Here is a 17,543-nt window from a genome sequence, read left to right as displayed (position 1 = left end):
AAGATCAGTCTGCAGCCCTTCTCTCTTGTTTTGTTGTTTTCTCTCTCTCTCTTTTTTTTTTTTTTGGCCAAAGTGCAACAACATGCTGTGTACATGAATCTATTGCATTCAATAAGACAAACAGAGAACATTACAGCGTTCCTATGGCCTTTTTAATATTCAGGAGGTATCTGTGTTTGATGTGGTGGGCACATTGTGCCTGGTTTGTTACACCTGTTTGTTTCTCAGTTGAAACCCACTGGTGCAAAACTGCAGCCCATTGTGTTAAGCAGACTGGTCTCCTGGCAGGTTCATTGTGAGTAAATGATATGCCTCTGGCTGAGTAAGACCTTGATGAACTTGTATCAAAGGACTTCCAGAACTCATTTTAGGAGCATTATGTGAATTATATGGAGCAGGTGTGAGTGCCAGAGGAAGGTGGAGGTTGGTGTCACACTTCACAGCTGAAAGCCACCCACAATCAAGGTTGCTTTTCATGTGCTTGGCCAGTATGAACTCTGCTGGAAACAGAAGGCCCTCTGAGGCTATGGTAAGCCTGAAGGGACAAGGCAGGCTTTTGAGGGAGGAAATCAAAAAACATTGGAAAAATTCCTGCTTTAAATCAAGGTAACTTTTAATGGCTTATAAGTTAAGACTAGACTGAAGAAAAAACATCATGGTTTACAGAAGTCCTCTCCCTTGCCTTCAAAGTAAGCACAAGGCTTTCCAGATCAAACCAGTTGCATGACTCTACTGCAGCTGAACAGAAGAAAGGCTTTGTAGAGGAAGCTGGTTACAGTCCTGGCAGTGTGGTGCTACCTTCTCTTAGGAGGGGGTACTTGGCTTCAAGTCAGATTGTGCTGTGCTACAGGTGGTGAGAGAGAGTCCTATAGGAAAGAAACCAGCTACCCTGACTGGGAAACAGTATGATGAGGTGTGTGCCCCCTGTTTGGCCCTGGAGAAATGACAATGTTTGGATTTGTATCCTTTTGTGTTATAGGTGTTGGGTTAGAGCTGCCCAATGCCTAGTCTCTCTCCTCTTGGAGACATAACACTAGTGATGCCCTAAGGACACCTACAGAATGTCTTTAAGGGACAGCCTGCAGCTTCCTTTCCAGCAAAGGTCATGGGCCACTACAACTAACAGAGCTTTTGTAGGTAGGGGGAAAGAGGAGTTCATGGAAATTCTTGTTTGCAAAGCAATTTTGTCTGGCTCCTAGTGGTTAGGTATTGAACACAGACAATAAAGTGAAGTGGCAAGTTATTCTTGCCACTCTGTATACTGAGGCACAGATGACTTAATTGTTTATCTTCTAAAATGCTCCTGTGTATCCAGTGTTAGATGCTGCAGAAGGCACCAAAGCCTATAGTAGAAATCCCAGTACACTCAGTAGAGACTGTATCTCTAGTCCAGTGTGGAGGAAAAAAAAAAAAAAAAAAAACAACAAATCATGAAGTGACAGAACTTTGGGCACCCATTCTCTATGAGATGCTCATGTTAAATATTTGGGTTTTGTGTTGCTGTTGTTGTTATTTTGTTTGTTTGTTTTTTAAAGTGGGTTAGCTCTCCTGTGTTGATCCTCCCTTGAGGAAGGGAAGCCTTCCATCTGCAAAACACAGCCATGGAAGACTTCTCCATGGTAGTCCCATTAAACTAAAATAGGGGGCACTTCACCATGAAAATGCTGTACCTGCAGGTGGAAGTTTCATTCGTTAAATCTATCCAGTTCCAGCATATTTTTTAAGGTGTGCAGTCAGGAATACGTATTCCTGTAGTGGTTCTAACAATGTTTTGTTTTCAGCAATTGGGATTGTGGGGAACAAAAAACAGTAGTGGGAATATCAATTAGTAAGAGTGTCAAAAGAAGTCTGAGAGACTGCCACTCAAAGCAGACTTCCTTCAAAGCTAGAAAAGCGAGATAATTTCTTCACTATGTTGGGACAATCTGAAAAACTTTGTAAGCTTCTCTACATGTTTCCAATTATTTAAAAAATTGGGGAAGATGGATTATAGAGTTACCCAATATCAGCATCTCTTACATAATTCTAAGGCAGCAAAGTTACAAAATTCAGAGGCTGTTTGATTTTATTTTTCATAGATGATTTTAAATAGCACAGTTTGTAATCACAGTCACTACTTATAAAGAAGAAAAATGCTTTCTGCCAGTTCTTAAAGGTTATGTTTGCAGAAGTGACCTTAGTTAGGGATTTGCATTTCAAAGCTGTAATCTTCTGAAGTCATGTTCCTAGGAGAGTTATGCTCTGTTGGTGTGAACTGTGACACCTACATGCACAGCATCACGTGCAACAGTTACTGTTTGAACAAATCCTTCTGGCTAGATTCAAACTTCTCATAATTAGAATGTCATTTTAAAAAAAGATATTTTTTTCCCAGTTTCTCAAAGCTAGCAAACCCCCCTGCAGGCCCCCATCCTTATTGCTTAAATGATGCAAGAGAAGATCTCGGGTAATACATTAACATCTGCAAACTAGAGTTAATTAGTTCTCACAATATGCTTTTGAGAAATAATCTCCTCTACCAGTTCTTAGTGAGCAGGGCTATGGATAACGTCTACTACTAGTGGGATGAGTGGGGCTAGCTCATGATCAAGGAGTACACAGGCAGCAGAATAGTAAAGAAGCAGAGCTGGGTTAACCTGCTTCCTCTCTCTGTAGTCTTGACTTGGCAGCTTGCTTTACGTTTTGACTCGAGTCCATTGTGCCATGCATTATCATCTTACTTATTCTGTACAGTCTGGTAATAGTGAAGAACATGCTTAGTTCTATGTTTAAAATCCTCCTAACAGAGCTAATTTTAAAGAACACAATGCACTCCAGTCAACAAACAAGCAAAACAGAAGGGGTATTAGGTAGCCAAGTTACAGCCAAGAACAGGTATTACTTAGTGCTTGGGATGGTAAGAATGATGACTAATTCTCCCGGTATTAAGGAGTTGAGGACAGGGCAGCAGAAAGGATTTTAGACTGCTCTACGAAAGTGGTGAAAGCTAATGTTTACTAGGCTGGCATTTGCCATCCAAATGATCTACACAGGACTCATAAGACCATAGGTGACTGCAAAGGACACTTTCAAGGTAAACACCTGAGCGAGGGTTAGGTGTACAGAAGTGAAGACAATAGGTTCTCCTTCATTTTTCCTTCTCCAGAAAAGTGTATGTGTGATGTGCCACTTCTACTGTCAAATGGGCTTTGTATTTGCTTGCGCTACTTTGTAGTACCCCATCTCTCCCACCAGTGTCCTCCTAAGTGAATGCTTTTCACTGTGCAATCCTACTTTGGTGGCAGGAGTAAGAACAGGGAATGAGGAGTGTCAGGGAAAACTTTCCCGAAGCAGTCTGCTGCATTCTGAACTTCTTCTAATCTCATGGTGGCCTTGTTACTTCCTTGCTTCTACTCCCTTTAAGTGTTGACTGATGCTTTCCATGATGGAAATCGCAGATGGAGGTTGATTTAACACCCCCTCCCTCCTGCCTCCACCCATGGTTTATGGTTACTTTAGGTCAGGCTGTTTTGCCTCTTTTAATGTAACAGGTGGCAGGTGCTGATGGCCTGGAATAACAAAGTGTGATGTAGTTTTAAACATGACTTAGTTCTTCTAGCTATTTCTTAGATTAGCAAAGTGCATTCCCTTTTGCATCAACCTAAAAATAGTTGAAAACTGCAGTTAAAAATATCCACTAACCAGAAACTAAGCCCAGAAAAACTAAAAATGGCAATGTGATGCTTTTAATCTTTATCCTCAAATAAGCTTATGTTTTGGCTGGATGTTTTAGATGTGTTTCAATTCCTCCTCTGGAGCAGATATCATGGGTTCTGCTCCCCCTAAATCCTATTTTGAAAGTAGCTGTGGTGGGGTTACTTTTCCAAACCACTTTGAATTCAGCTGGATTAAAGCAGTGAAAAAATATAGCATAATTGTTTGCTAGGAGTATGGCAATTTGTGACGTAGTATAGCAGAAATGTGTGCTGAAATGCCCAATAGCTTCTGCATCATCCAGAAATTATCCTGGTACAGTAGAATAAACCTGTTAGTGAAGTAACCCTAAAAAAAATTCCTACTTTTCAGCTGATCAGCATGAGAGGTTCCCTACAAAATGCATGTGCAGAAAATGACATTTTGTACTTAATGTTAGCTGACAGTTCTCTCTCTTCATCAGTGAAGTTTCTTTCGGTATGTACAACTATAATCCCCTTCTTTATAACTGCCTTGTTTGGCTTTCTTGTGTTTATCTGAAGTATGTCATTTATTGGCAAGAATGGTCTAAGGAGACTACTGACCTCTTGCTCCTGTGACTGCTGCCGTATGCCGACCTGTCAGCTCTGTCCATGCAACCATCTGTGGTGAGGCAAGCTGAATGCTTTCCCCTGCCAAAGGACATGGAAGGCTACTGAGCACCTCTGTGTGCACCAGCCACATGCTATGCTGAAGAGCTTGACAGGCTTTTCTGGATGCAATCATGCAAAATTGGCAGTAACATTTGTATTCAAAAAACTTGAAAGCACCTCAAAGGCAGCCTCCAAAAGAAGTGTTAAGGAGGGCATCAAGCTCTGATTTCTGCTTATAGCTGGATCGTGCATTTCACAATGATCACTTTACTTCCCAGAACACATTCCAGGAGACTATTCTGGTCTTGCCTACCACATTTTCAGAAGTGCAAAATGGTGCATTGGAGCATCCCATTTCTCCTTTTCCTGCCTTCCCAATAAGATCCCCTGTGAATTGTGCTTGCCCCTTCTCTTCCCCTTTTCAAGAGGTTGAAATTGTGTTGCACTGAGTTCTGTAAAGAAGTTCGTACATATAGGCAATGTTCAGCAAATTTCAGTTGTCCTGCAGGAAGAAAACCTGCCTGACTGTCCTTATTTCCTAGCTTCTATGCAAAGAGTAGTCTTTTAACATTTCAATGAGTTTTTCATACTTACTGTGTTGATTAAAAGACAGTTGTTTACTAATGTTCTAATTGTTTTGAAGTATAAATCTTTGGGGGAGGGTAATAGTGTCAGATCATACCTTAAGGAACTGTCAAAGAATATGCAGAGTCTTTGATAGCTTCTGGAATAGTGAGAGATATACTTACATTTTAATTAGAGTAAAAATCTACTCCTGAGTAAGAGAGAAAGCTATTTGTGCCCTAAGGAATGGTACCTGACAGAAGTCTGTGTTCAGAGAAAGCAACAGTAAGCAATGCCAGCAATATCCGGTAGATCAAATGTTTCTAGGATCTAGTGTTATTTGTCCGTGAAATCAGATTGAACTGCTGGTTCCCAAGGAACTCATAACATTAGTAATGTTCCTAGATGAAATAATACTTTGCACGCACTCTAAATGCATGTTATGTCTCCATCATCACTATTGTTAGGTATTCTAGGATGTGCTTGTTAATTACAGCTGCATGTATTAGTAGACTCTTAGGCAATGAAGCGTTAATTCTCCGGTATCATTTGCTTTGTCAGACAGAAAGCTAATGCGGAATTAACTATATTACTATCACAGTTTGCCTACTTTACCCAAAGAGATTCTCCTGAACCCAATGCCCTTGTTGTCTTTACTAACTTAATTTAAAAAAGCAAAATATAACTGTCTTTAAGCCAAAGTCTACGCTGATGTATGTAGCATTCCTCTTTCTGACTAGTTATATAGGATGGATAAGGCAGACCATGCATGTTTCTGGACTGACTGTGTACCTCCAACTCAAGATATATATAGCATGCCTTGAAATTTGACCTTTATTTCCAATTCATTTGTGGCATGTGGTTGAGTCAGCAGAGAAGTCAAAATGAGTTGCAGCTGGATGATATGGAGGCTGGAATAAATGGAGTGAATAGTTGTGCCCAGTGCTATAGAAACAGAAAGGAATTCAGAGTAAATTCTGAAAATTGGCATTTAAATTTCAAAAGTTACAGGTTATAGGAACTGACTGGAAAGCAGACTTTTCTTAGGCCTGTAGAATTATTATGTTAATAATATGAAGTATGTTTTGGACTATGGAAAATTTATGAGTGATAATAATTGTGATGTTAATTCTGCAAAGAGCTCATTGTTCATACCTGATACACATCTGGCATCCTTTCAAAGGTAATTTTGTAACTCACCACAGAGATCTGCATGATCCTGAGCCTACTGAAACCAGGACTGATGTAAAACCCAGTAGGCTCTGCAACAGAAAGACATGGAATCAACATGATAAATGGAGCAATTTCAGAAATGTGCTTTTCTTTGGTTCTGTTTTCATGAAGGGTGACATTTCAGCCTTACATAGAGAACCTGACTAAAACCTGGGCAATGTTTATGTACAAATTAAGCTCTCACCCTTTGACTTATTTGGAACTGCTATCAGAATAGTATGGTTTTGGACTAGTCATGCTGGTGCTGAATTTCACCCTTCGGGTTTATATTATCGTACTTCATGTTGCAACAACCAGGTGAAAACTGAGTTTGAATATGACTACACTCTCCAAGTATGCCTCCCTGAAGCAGACCTTTTTGCATTTCTTATCTGGTTACATTTAAAGTTGATGACACTTTTACATAAAATTTATTAGTCCCATAACTGAAAGAAAAGACCCAATTTAGGTGTGTTTTGCAGAAAACAAACACTGCTACTGTGACTCACCCGCCCAGGTGCAGCACATATTATGTTATTCTTGTTGTTGAGCCTCTTCAATTAGCACTCTAGGGGAAAAAAAAAAAAAGCTTATATTGAAATGCATGTTTAAGCACTGAGGATTCTAGTCTCTTATTTAATGCCTTGGCAAGGGAACCTCCGCTGGGCATTCTTACTTCAAATATAGTATTACTGTTAATACTAGAGCCCATAACCAGAGTAGAAAGCTGGCCTTCCACCATGCAGATTCTGTATTTCTTTTGGCTTCTTATTGTATTTATGGTTCAGCCCATGAAGATCAGAGCAAGCAGAAATAATGGTGACATTGTAAGCCATCACATTAAACATCAGAATAATTTTCTGCTTAACAACAAGGGCATAAGGATTCACCCCTGTGGAGTGTAGAACTGAAGAGATTATCTGCTCTGCTAAATCCCATCCCCTGCAATCAACTGACCAAACCAAAATGATCTTGCACAGCAGAGCCTACAAAATATCTCCCAGCACCTTTCAGTGCTAGGTCTGTAGTCACAGATGAAACATAACATAATGGGCAGCAGCTGAGGACCTGTTCAATTCCCTCTGTTTGCCTCTCTTTTTTCGTTCTTTTAAGATCTATCTAATATTTTATTCGTACTGAGTCTGGATATGCATAGAAGGGGACTGAACATAAATATTTCTAAATAAAATTCTAAAGCAAAACAATAACATATTCTGTAAAATACTGAACATAAACAGGGCAATATTGGCCTTGATCAAGAAGTCAGAAAGGGATTTAATTATGCTGCTTAATGTTCCTGCTGAATTTTCTAAGTCAGACATCTATATGGTCGTATTAGGTCAACCAAGCCAATATTGTTATTCTAAGTACAGGGTGAAAAAAACTAACTATGACCTGGATTATAAAACATTGACATTAAAGGTCTGTTGCTCCTTGTAAAGAGCATATTTTTGTAATTTAAAGAAATCTGATCTCCTGAAAGCGCCCTGCTGGGCTTGCAGCTGACATCATGTACGTCTGAGTTTTAACAGACTCAACAGGAGTAGTATGATCACTGCAACTTTCAGCTCCCTGTATTTTTGGAAAGGAGCTATGGAAAAGACACTAGGAGCTAAAGATGACAGCTCTCGGGAGACCCTGACTTCACCAGACTCATTAGAAATTAAATTACAAAACTTAGTTATAACTGTAAGTGATCTAGACTTTGTGATTACTTGGTTACCTGTGAAAAATCAGTTATATCTTAGCTGTGGTCAATTAGGATTAGTGTGAAGGGTATGTACCCAGGAACAAGTTATCATGAAGTAAACTAAAATTGTATTCACAGCCTCTAATTTAACCTGCAGTAGGTTAACGCTTTGCATGTGTTCCTACCCAGCTATAAATGCATGGTAGCTTACCTCTCACTAATAAATTCATGGTAAGGCAGGGTAAGAAGACATTGTCTTTACTCTGTAGTGACTAAGTAAAGAGCAGACAACTCTGTAACTGCACCACTGGCATTTTATTGCTGTACTCAGGGATATTGGGAGGGCTAGAAGGGTACAAGTGCATGTAATTACCATGTATGCAAACAGAACAATTGTATGCATTGATGAGAATCCTTATCTATAAGGACAGCAGGTAAGTATGCCAGTTGCACTCCATTTGTACATAAAATGTCACCAATGATGTAGTCAGGTATACTTCTGCAAATAAACCTTGAGTCTTGCTCTGAATCAATTCTCCTTTTTTGCATTCTTTTGACAATATTTTGTTTTAATTGTATAATGTGATTTCTGTACTTCTGCCTCCCATCTAAACTGTTCACATCCTCTTGATCATCACAGCTACCATCACAGCCATTACATTTTTTCAGGAAACCCTTCTGGAAAACTACTCTGTTACCTCACAAAAGAGCATTGGATATAATTTACCACTGTGAGGCATCTGATCTTGCTTATGTTATTCACCAATGAGATCTCAGCTTGGTCTGGAAATCTGAATGATGTTCTAAACTAGCACTGATCTCTTCACTTAGTAGTGAATTTCTCTTCTTAGAAATCTCTTCAAAACTGCAAAATCAAAATTATAATGCAATCAGCAAGTCTCTGGCATTAAAAAATAAATAAATAAATAAATCTACTTGCAGAAGTCAAAATAAATGTAATAGAGCCAAAAAGACAGTATGGCCAAAGCAGCATAAAAGATGCTTTAACTTTGCTTTAAATAAGACCCAGTAGTAGTTGCTCTAGACTTCTTCTGCAATGTTTTCAGGTCTTCATGTTTTCAGGTGCAGTTGGAGGGAGCGGGTTGCCTCTAAACATTTAGAAGCAGAAGACCTATAGGTAACAGAGAAGTCCAGAAGGTTCTCTGCATGGTTATGGAGAACTACAGCGCGGAATCTGTCGAAAAGGACAAGCAGTAACACTGAGGTACATCTTCGGTACAGAGCTTAGCCTGAACAAGCCTTGCAGTTATTAAGTTTCCAGCACTGTGTCACGCATTCTGGAAAGGAGGATGGGTGAAGGTGGTGCAGCTGTAAGTCTTGGGCCACCCTCCAGAACAGCTGTGGCAGGAGGGCTGGTGGATGGAGTTGAATCATTGCACGCTGGTGGCACGGCTTTCTTCAGCTAACATCCTCCGGTTTCTAAGCAGCCTTGGTTTCCTTTGGTAGCTCTGGCTGCAGGAAGGTTGAAGCCACTTACTCCAACTTCCTCCCCAGACAGTCTGTCTGGAAGGCTCTGTGCCAGCATTCATGCTGGCACATGGGTTCTGCCTCTAGTCAGTAGGATTTTGTTATTAATGCATTTGTAAGGATGATACCATTAGTACTTACATTACTGTCATACTTGTTATGGAAGCTCTATTTGTTTGCTCCTACACTAAAAAGCAGAAACAGAAAGGGGACTTTTTTTCATGTCATGTAGTAAGAAGTGGAAACGAACACTTAAAAACTTTTCCCTAATGTTCTGTCCCACTGTGCTGCTTTAACCATAGTGGCTGACACGAACAGAGAACTTGGACCAACCTGCATTTCTCCTTGTCTCGCAAACTGACCAAGTTCCACATTCAGCTGTGAGGTTGTCTGTGTACACATGCTGCAAGACCAAACTGTTAGCTAATCCTCTGCTCTGGAATCTGTCTGACAAAGGAGCAGAGTAGTGAGACATATTCCTTTTGTAATCTGTTTAAGTAAACGAAATTTAATCTGTTCTTGGCCAGTTTTAAAGATCAAATCATGAAAGCCTGGAATAGTCCAGTTGTATACATTTCCCTTGGAAAGTATCTGCTTCAGCTTTCCTCTTGGTTAAGCAGGTCTGAGAACTGCATTAGAGAATAGTTTATTCCCAGCTTTATTTAATATTTTTCAAATGTGCTGTGTTTGTATACATAAAGTCCCACTATCTCAGCTCTCAAAGATTATCTGAGGACAGTGAATGTCTACTGGAAACCAGGCAGATTGTTTTCCTGATGACGTTGTAGGAACAGGAAAGTTTTCTGTGGAAAACAGCTTATTAAATTAGTTGTGTCCCTTTTCCTTTTGTAAGACTATTCTCATATTTTTTTATTTTTTTTTATTTTTTCCTTAGTAGTGGATTGTTTAAAAGTGAGTTCATTATTCAGCACACATTACAAGCAAATGTGTTTAACTTCTGATGTCTTAGGGAAGTTTGTTCACTTTATCATTTCTGTGATGATCACTACCTGCATGCACTAATTCTACTGTACAGTTTCTGTTCCTGAACGTGAGCCAGCAGTGTGCCCAGGTGGCCAAGAAGGCCAACGGCATCCTGGCTTGTAATAGCATAGCCAACAGGACTAGGGAAGTGACCGTCCCTCTGTACTTGGCACTGCTGAGACAGCACCTTGAGTACTGTGTTCAGTTTTGGGCCCCCCACTACAGAGGGGATCTTGAGCTGCTGAAGCGTGTGCAGAGAAGAGCAATGAAGCTGGTGAAGGTACTAGAAAACAAGACTTATGATAAGCAACTGAGGGAACTGGTGTTGTTTAGTCTGAAGAAGAGGAGGCTGAGGGGAGACCTCATCGCGCTCTACAACTACCTGAAAGGAGGTCGCAGCGAGGAGAATGTTGGTCTCCTTTCTCAGGTGACAAGTGGTAGGACATAAAGAAATTGTCTCCAGTTGCACCAAGGGAACTTTAGATGTGATATTAGGAAGAATTTCTTCAAGGAAGGCGTGGTTAGGCTTTGGAACAGGCTGCCCAGGGAGGTGGCAGAGTCGCCATCCCTCATAGTATTTTAGAGATGTGTGTATGTGGCGCTTTCAGACGTGATTTAGTGGTGGACTTGCACTGTTAGGTGAATAGTTGGACTTCATGATCTTAAAGGTCTTTTCCAGCCAAAATGATTCTATGATCTTACCAAGCAAGCAGAAGGTGAGGAAAATGTTTCTGAGATGGTCTTTATCATCTTATCAGGACTTGGATTATTTTTAGGGAAGGACCATAACAACTGGGTGCAGTCAAAAGCCAACATCATGTAAACTGGGAGTATTGCCATTGCATTCTTTCTCACTTTGGGTGAGATCTTGCCTTTCCTAGCAGTGATAAGTTTTGTATTTATTTCTTTTGCTGTTGCCATGCAAAGCAAGAATTTAAGATGTACTTGTGTGCAGATATATCTACAGATGTCTTAAAAGACTCTTTACTAGTTTCCTCCCATTCCTACAGGTAAAATAGTTTTCAGATCGCTCAGCTTACTACTCTGGTCTCAGTGTGCAGCTTTGCCAGTGCAGGCTCAGTGGAGGACCTGAGGGAAGAGTATGAGAATGTCATTTCTATTGTCAGTGCAGCCTTAGATGCTTAGTTCATTATGAGACTGCACTTCTATTTAATTAGGCCTTTGGACAGGGAGTCTGGCAGTGAAGACGAGTATATTTGCTTGCAAAATGCCTCTGACTTAAGGCATTTACATGCAAGCAGGTGCAGCCTACTTTCATGCAGTTCAGCCTCCTCTACTACTTGAACTGGGAGTGCAGGAGAATGACATGCAGAAAGCAGAGCTGCTTCTCCCAGACACAGCCCAATGCAAATGTGGCTTGACTGCTTCCAGGCCCAGGACGGCAAGAGAGTGTTGCACTCTGTGGCCCTCTCAGTTAAAGTCTCCATCACATCGCCAACACTGGTGCTCTGCACAATCAAATTGCATTTTTCCCCTTATCAAAGAAGGAAGGGTTTCCTTACAGCTTTGTGAGGCAGTGCCCAAACATAACGACTAAGGCCATCCTTTGAGTGGGAAAACACACTTTCTGTTCTTGCCCTTTTCCCTGTTCTTAAGACCTCTGAGCATCACAATAGCCCACTTGGAATGGACTAGAATGAGTGCTTCTGAGGATATTAAATACTGGTTCAATCGAGAACTTTACTTTTTATTACTCTTATAATCAGATAGAGCTTACAAATCTAGCAAATCAAATATTTCTGCTACCGGTGATATTAAATTGCATGCAAAGCACTATGGGCAGATAGCCAGAACAATAACAAAGCTGCCTTGAAAGTGTTTATCTTTGGCAATACTTTTTACTTCTCATTGCTGTCTATCTGAATATTTCAGTGAGTTTTTATCTATCAGGGAACTAAACCTCACAGGTAAGGCTTGCTCTCTTTTCCAAATGGAGAAACCAAAAACCAGAGAGGTTACAAATAGAATCTGGAGAGCCCTTTGTGTTTTGAGTACTATCCACACCCCAGGACGCACTGAAGACAAGAGGGCCATTCAGAAAGCATGGTACTGTATAACGTGAGTCTGAACATGTGACTCACCTGTTAACATGGGGTTGGTATCAAAAAATACGCCAAGTCTCTTGATTCTTGGTAATGTTCTTCAGTTAAGCTGCTGTTTTTCTTCCTCTCTTTAAAAGAAATATTATCGAAGAGCCTGGAAGTACAAATAAACACTCAGAAGAAACAATTTAGTGTGTGATTCAATCATACACACAGAATTTTCAGAAGTATCCTGATCCAAAAGAAACACAAGATTTAATGTACTTATCAGTTTAACAACCCCAACTACCTGCCTTTTTTTTTTCACGTGCCTTTGATTTTCTTTTCCTCAGAACAGGGTTTAAAAAAAACAAAGGTGTCAAGATACCCTATTCTGTGAATCAACAATAATCATTTACATAATTAAATGTGAGGTCTGCAAAGCGTACTGTACCATTTGAAACTGATTTAGGGAATATCTATTCAGGAAGGTTATATTGCTGAAACTGAATTTTAAACATTCATAGCAAAGTGGAGGTGAAGCACTGCACAGATGTTCATATTTCAGTATGTTATCAGGTCTTGTTAGCTCATGTCAAATGGGAGTCAACTACACCAAAACAATGTACAATGCCCCATTTGCATCAAAAGGTATGTTTCCATAGCCTTGTGTAGTGACTGCACTGTCCTGATATATGTAGTACTTTATGCTACACTAGTGATTCCCTTTTGTGTAGGCAAGTCTGTGTTAAAATAATACAAAATCAGTTGTACAGAAAACCAACCGCATAATGGAAAAGGCAGAAAACCATTGGGATAGAACTGTTCCAGGAGACTGTGGAGTATCCACCATGGAAAATCTTGAAGGACAGATTAGGCAAGCCCTACTAGGACATGTTGGAAAAGCCCAGTCTTTTTAACATTTGGCTTAACAATCCTGGATCTTCTGTCACTAAGTGAGTTTTTTCACAATGTTACTGGTGAGGACAGAAGAGGGATTCCCATCCTCCTAGCTCCAAATTCCCTTCCACTCTTTACCTGTATCATCCCCAGGCAAAAACTGGACTTCAGATTTTCCCAGTTCATAGTTCAAACCAATCATACAAATATGCCATACAACTATGCTTTCTGGAAGTATCCAGCTTTACATTGTTGAGCAAAATGACTTAGGATAGGGGAAAATAAATAGACAAAAAAAACAGTTCATACCTACAGCTCATACCTACAGCAATGGAGGAAAACCAGCGGATGACAGGAATTCAAAGACTTGTTAAAACAGCTTCAAAATTCCAGGAATTCAAATAGGCCCCTCACAATGGTCCAAACTCACATACGCTTGTGGTGGTGTCAAAAATGTCAAATTAATCAGTCAAATTAAAATCAAGACATTTCATTGCATTGTGGTGGAACTGGAGGATCTAGGGATGATAGAGTGATGGCAACACAGTTGTACATTTTTAAAAAGGGGAAGGAAATGCCCTCAAACATACTACCTGGAGAAGACCGTATCAATAAAATGGATGACTGGGCTGTGTAAATCGGCACTGCAAATACGTTGGCTGAATCAAGAACTGTGTAAGACTAGATAAAACTGACTTACACTATTGAGAAGCAAAAATACATACTGGTGGCCCTTAATGACAGAAAGTAACATTTCCTTCTCTAATACAACTAACTAGAAACACCTGTAATATAAGATAGTTTTACTAAACATACTTATAGTTGACAGATAAAATGAAGATATAAGGTCAGATAATTCTGCTATTCCAAACTGAATGTGAAGTTCATTGATATCAATTTGGTATTTCCATTTACTTCAATGGATGTGGAATCAGTTGCTAGGAACTTACTGTGGTATTGCAAAGCACAGGAATGATTTGTGCATAGCACAGCTGCCTTGGAGGAAAAGTAGGAGTTTTGAGGACATGTCTTGGTTTGTGATGCTGATGTGCCAGCTCCTGCCTGCTCAAAAGTGCACTGAGTGAGGAGCAAACAAGGCGAGAGATGGAGTTCAGTGTAAGGGTGCTACAGATCATAAGTGTGTGTATATATATATACACATATATATATATATACAAATATTGCTTTAATTGTGCAGGTTCAAGTTACAGGTATTTCAACAAAATGTACATATTTGAAGCTGAGTTTTCCTGAATTCTGAATCAGAAAAGAATTGCAAATATGTTTTACAAATCAGTTGCCTCGGTACTTAGGATTGTAAAAACAAACTATGCAGAAAATCCTGTACTCTTTCTGGAGAGTAACATGCTTATGTGAGGGTTAAATAAAAACTAGTTTAATGAAGGAACATATTTCTCTACCAAACTTCTGGCAACTTCAAAACAAAGAAATTAAAAAGAAGATATTTCAAAACTAATAGCTTAACAGTCCTGCTAGCTAATGACCTAAGCATATAAGAAACTCAACGTGACTATCATTTGTTGACATGGATCTCTTGAGTTTGGTATATTATTTTTTGTTTTAAAAAAGGGGGGGGGTATGTGGGACAAGAGGGAACTACTCTAAAAGAAACGCATCTTACAGGATTTAAGGTTTTTGCATTTTAGCCAAACGTTTTTGAACATGGCATGGAAGAGAACAAAGGAGCGAGGGTTGTTCCTCATTTCTACTTTATTCTTAAATCCTGAGGGAACAGTGGAATTAATTTCATTCATGTTTTGAAAGACGGTTGTTTCCTCTAGCCTATTCCAAATGTTTTCCGAAGACAATTTTTACATGTAATTGCCTTTTTTTCCAGTGATCTTGAAAAAGGGAAATACAAAGGCTAACTTAGTCTTCAGGGTGAACCCTCGTAATGTTCTTAATCACAAGAAAAGAGTACTTTAGAAGTGTAAACACAGAGTATGTGAGGCCTTGTATAAGAAGTAGCACAGCTGATACTAACAGCAGGCCTGACTTAAAACTGCACTGTTAATGTGTATGAGTGCATACTTGTGTGTGTCCAGTGACAGCAGGAGAAAGCAACATTTTTCTGAGTGATGATCTTGTCTAAAACAAGCACATTGCTCACTCTTTAAAGCAGTGCAGACATAAATGCTAAAGAAAAAAAAACAATTTCAGATCCCAAGTGTAGGCAGAGGATTATTTACAACAGCACTTTACAAGTCCCACAAGTCAGTGGGACTTTTATACATATTTCACAGCGTGGCCAATCTTTAAGACTTCACGACTTTTTGATACGTACAAACTGCCAGTGGCTTTTACAGAGGGATATTCTGACGCTACTAAGCAGACTTTGTCTTTCAGTGCTTTAATTGAAAAACGACATTCTAGCTGCCGATATTTTAGCTACCGACAGGTTGTGGGGCGAACTAACACCTGAGCTTCTCTACAAAACCTGAAGAGCGGCGTTACAGGGTCACGGCAGCTCCCCGCGATGGCTGAAGCCTCACCCCGCGGTGGCCAGCCGGCCGTGCCGAGCTCTTCAGGGACACAGGGCTCCATCTACTGGCGTGAGGGAGAAGTCTCCTGGGCGCCACCTCCTCCACTTGCCACCAACACCTTCTAGAGCCTTGCAAGCCGGCGCTGAACGAGTTTTGGTGGCTTAGATCAACTTGTGAGGCTGTTCTCGTGCTGGGATGAGTTGTGATGGTTAGCCTGTGATGCCACCTTCCTTCCTCTCCTCCATCGCCGTGGAGGCACCTTCATCCATCATCAGGTGTGTTATAAATGACTGAGTCCCAAATAGGATTACAATCAGAGTTTACAATTTATTAAACGAATAGAGGCAAGCAAACAGCGCTGGGTGCGCTGGGAGTCTCTGCTCCACCAGGACACACACCTGTTACGTAAGGCGGCTGGTTTTTATGCTCCTAGGCTAATACATATTCATTACTACTTCTAGAAGAGGCAGGGTTATTATAATTGGTTTCCCGAATCCGAAGTCCTCCCAGGTGCGCCTGCTTATCAGTCTCTGTTAGTCTCTCGGGGGCCGCTCGGACGGGGAGGCTCATATTCTTCCTCCTTATCTAGTGGTCTCTTGGCCGGCTGTCAGAAGTTACTGCACGTCCGTGCAGAGTCAGCAGTTTTTCTCTGAAGAAATCCCTTTGTTCTCTTCTCACCTAAACCCAGGCCTCAATGTTAACCCTTCAAATCCCTTAGTGGCATGAATTGCTGGACCATTCCTTACAGGTGTAGGGGCTGAGCTCGCCTTTTGGCCTTTGAAGAGCTGGGGTTACAAGGCCAAGTTATTTCTGAGTGACCCAGTGCTCAAACCACAACTAACCATGGCTGCCAGCTCTTCTGGCTGAGCAGTAACTGTTGTGTGTGAAGCTGTGGTCTTAAGGGGGGGCGAGCATGCAAAAATCTATTGCTAATGTTGGAGGTTAACGTCATTTGCTATCTGCACTTGGTCATGTCTTGTCAGCAGCTTGAAACATAAGCTAAAAAAAGCCCTTTGAAGTGGAAAAAAATGTCTGGATATCTGAACTGTGCTGGGATTATCCATTCTGTAAAAGCAGGTTGTCTCGAACAAATCTTTAACTGCAATGCCAGTAGATCTGCATGGCTAACTCTAGCTAGAAGATCTCCAGGGGAAATTTTTTCTTCAATGTAACCAAAATACATCATTTGGATTTTGACTTTTACATTACAGAAAGCTGATTTCATGATGCAAAAATCATTTGTTTCAAAGCATGACAATACAGGATGCTCAGTGTAGTTCATTTCCCTACACAGACATGACTTAAGAAATTGTTTCATTTTGAACAGCATTACCTTTTCAAATGGAAAATGATTGAGCCAAGGGCTATCCAAACAAATTTATCATTATTTCTTCAGCTTCTGAAAGTAATAACAGAAAAAGTGTCTAAACATTGTATGTAGACATAGACTAATCTTTTAAAGGGCAGAGAAACTATGTTGACCCTACTTTTCCACCTGTAAAACTAACCTTCTTCACCCAAAGCCATGCTTTACCATCAGCTTTTTGCCATACTTCACATTCATGCAGCTCTAGGAATTGTCCACATCTTCCATCTACAGAAGGGAGATATGGGGAACTAAAGTCACGCGGGGAGGAAAGTGAGGTCTTCTGGAATAAAGATTAGTCCATGTGTAGGTTTTCAGGAGTTCCTTGCGGACTTTTTCTTTGGTGTGTTCGCACTTGTAAAGGCAGACCTGAGCCTCATAGACCTAATGATCACAAGCCAGCAATGTTGGCGCTGCATGTAAAACATGGCCAACTCTCTCAAGCTTCACCAAGTGCACAGAGTCAGG

This window comes from Anser brachyrhynchus (genome assembly GCF_964034855.1).
Source record: "Anser brachyrhynchus genome assembly, chromosome: 2".
In the NCBI taxonomy this organism is placed as follows: Eukaryota; Metazoa; Chordata; class Aves; order Anseriformes; family Anatidae; genus Anser; species Anser brachyrhynchus.
The sequence above is the reverse complement of the archived record's forward strand: the minus strand, read 5'-3'. Positions refer to the sequence as shown.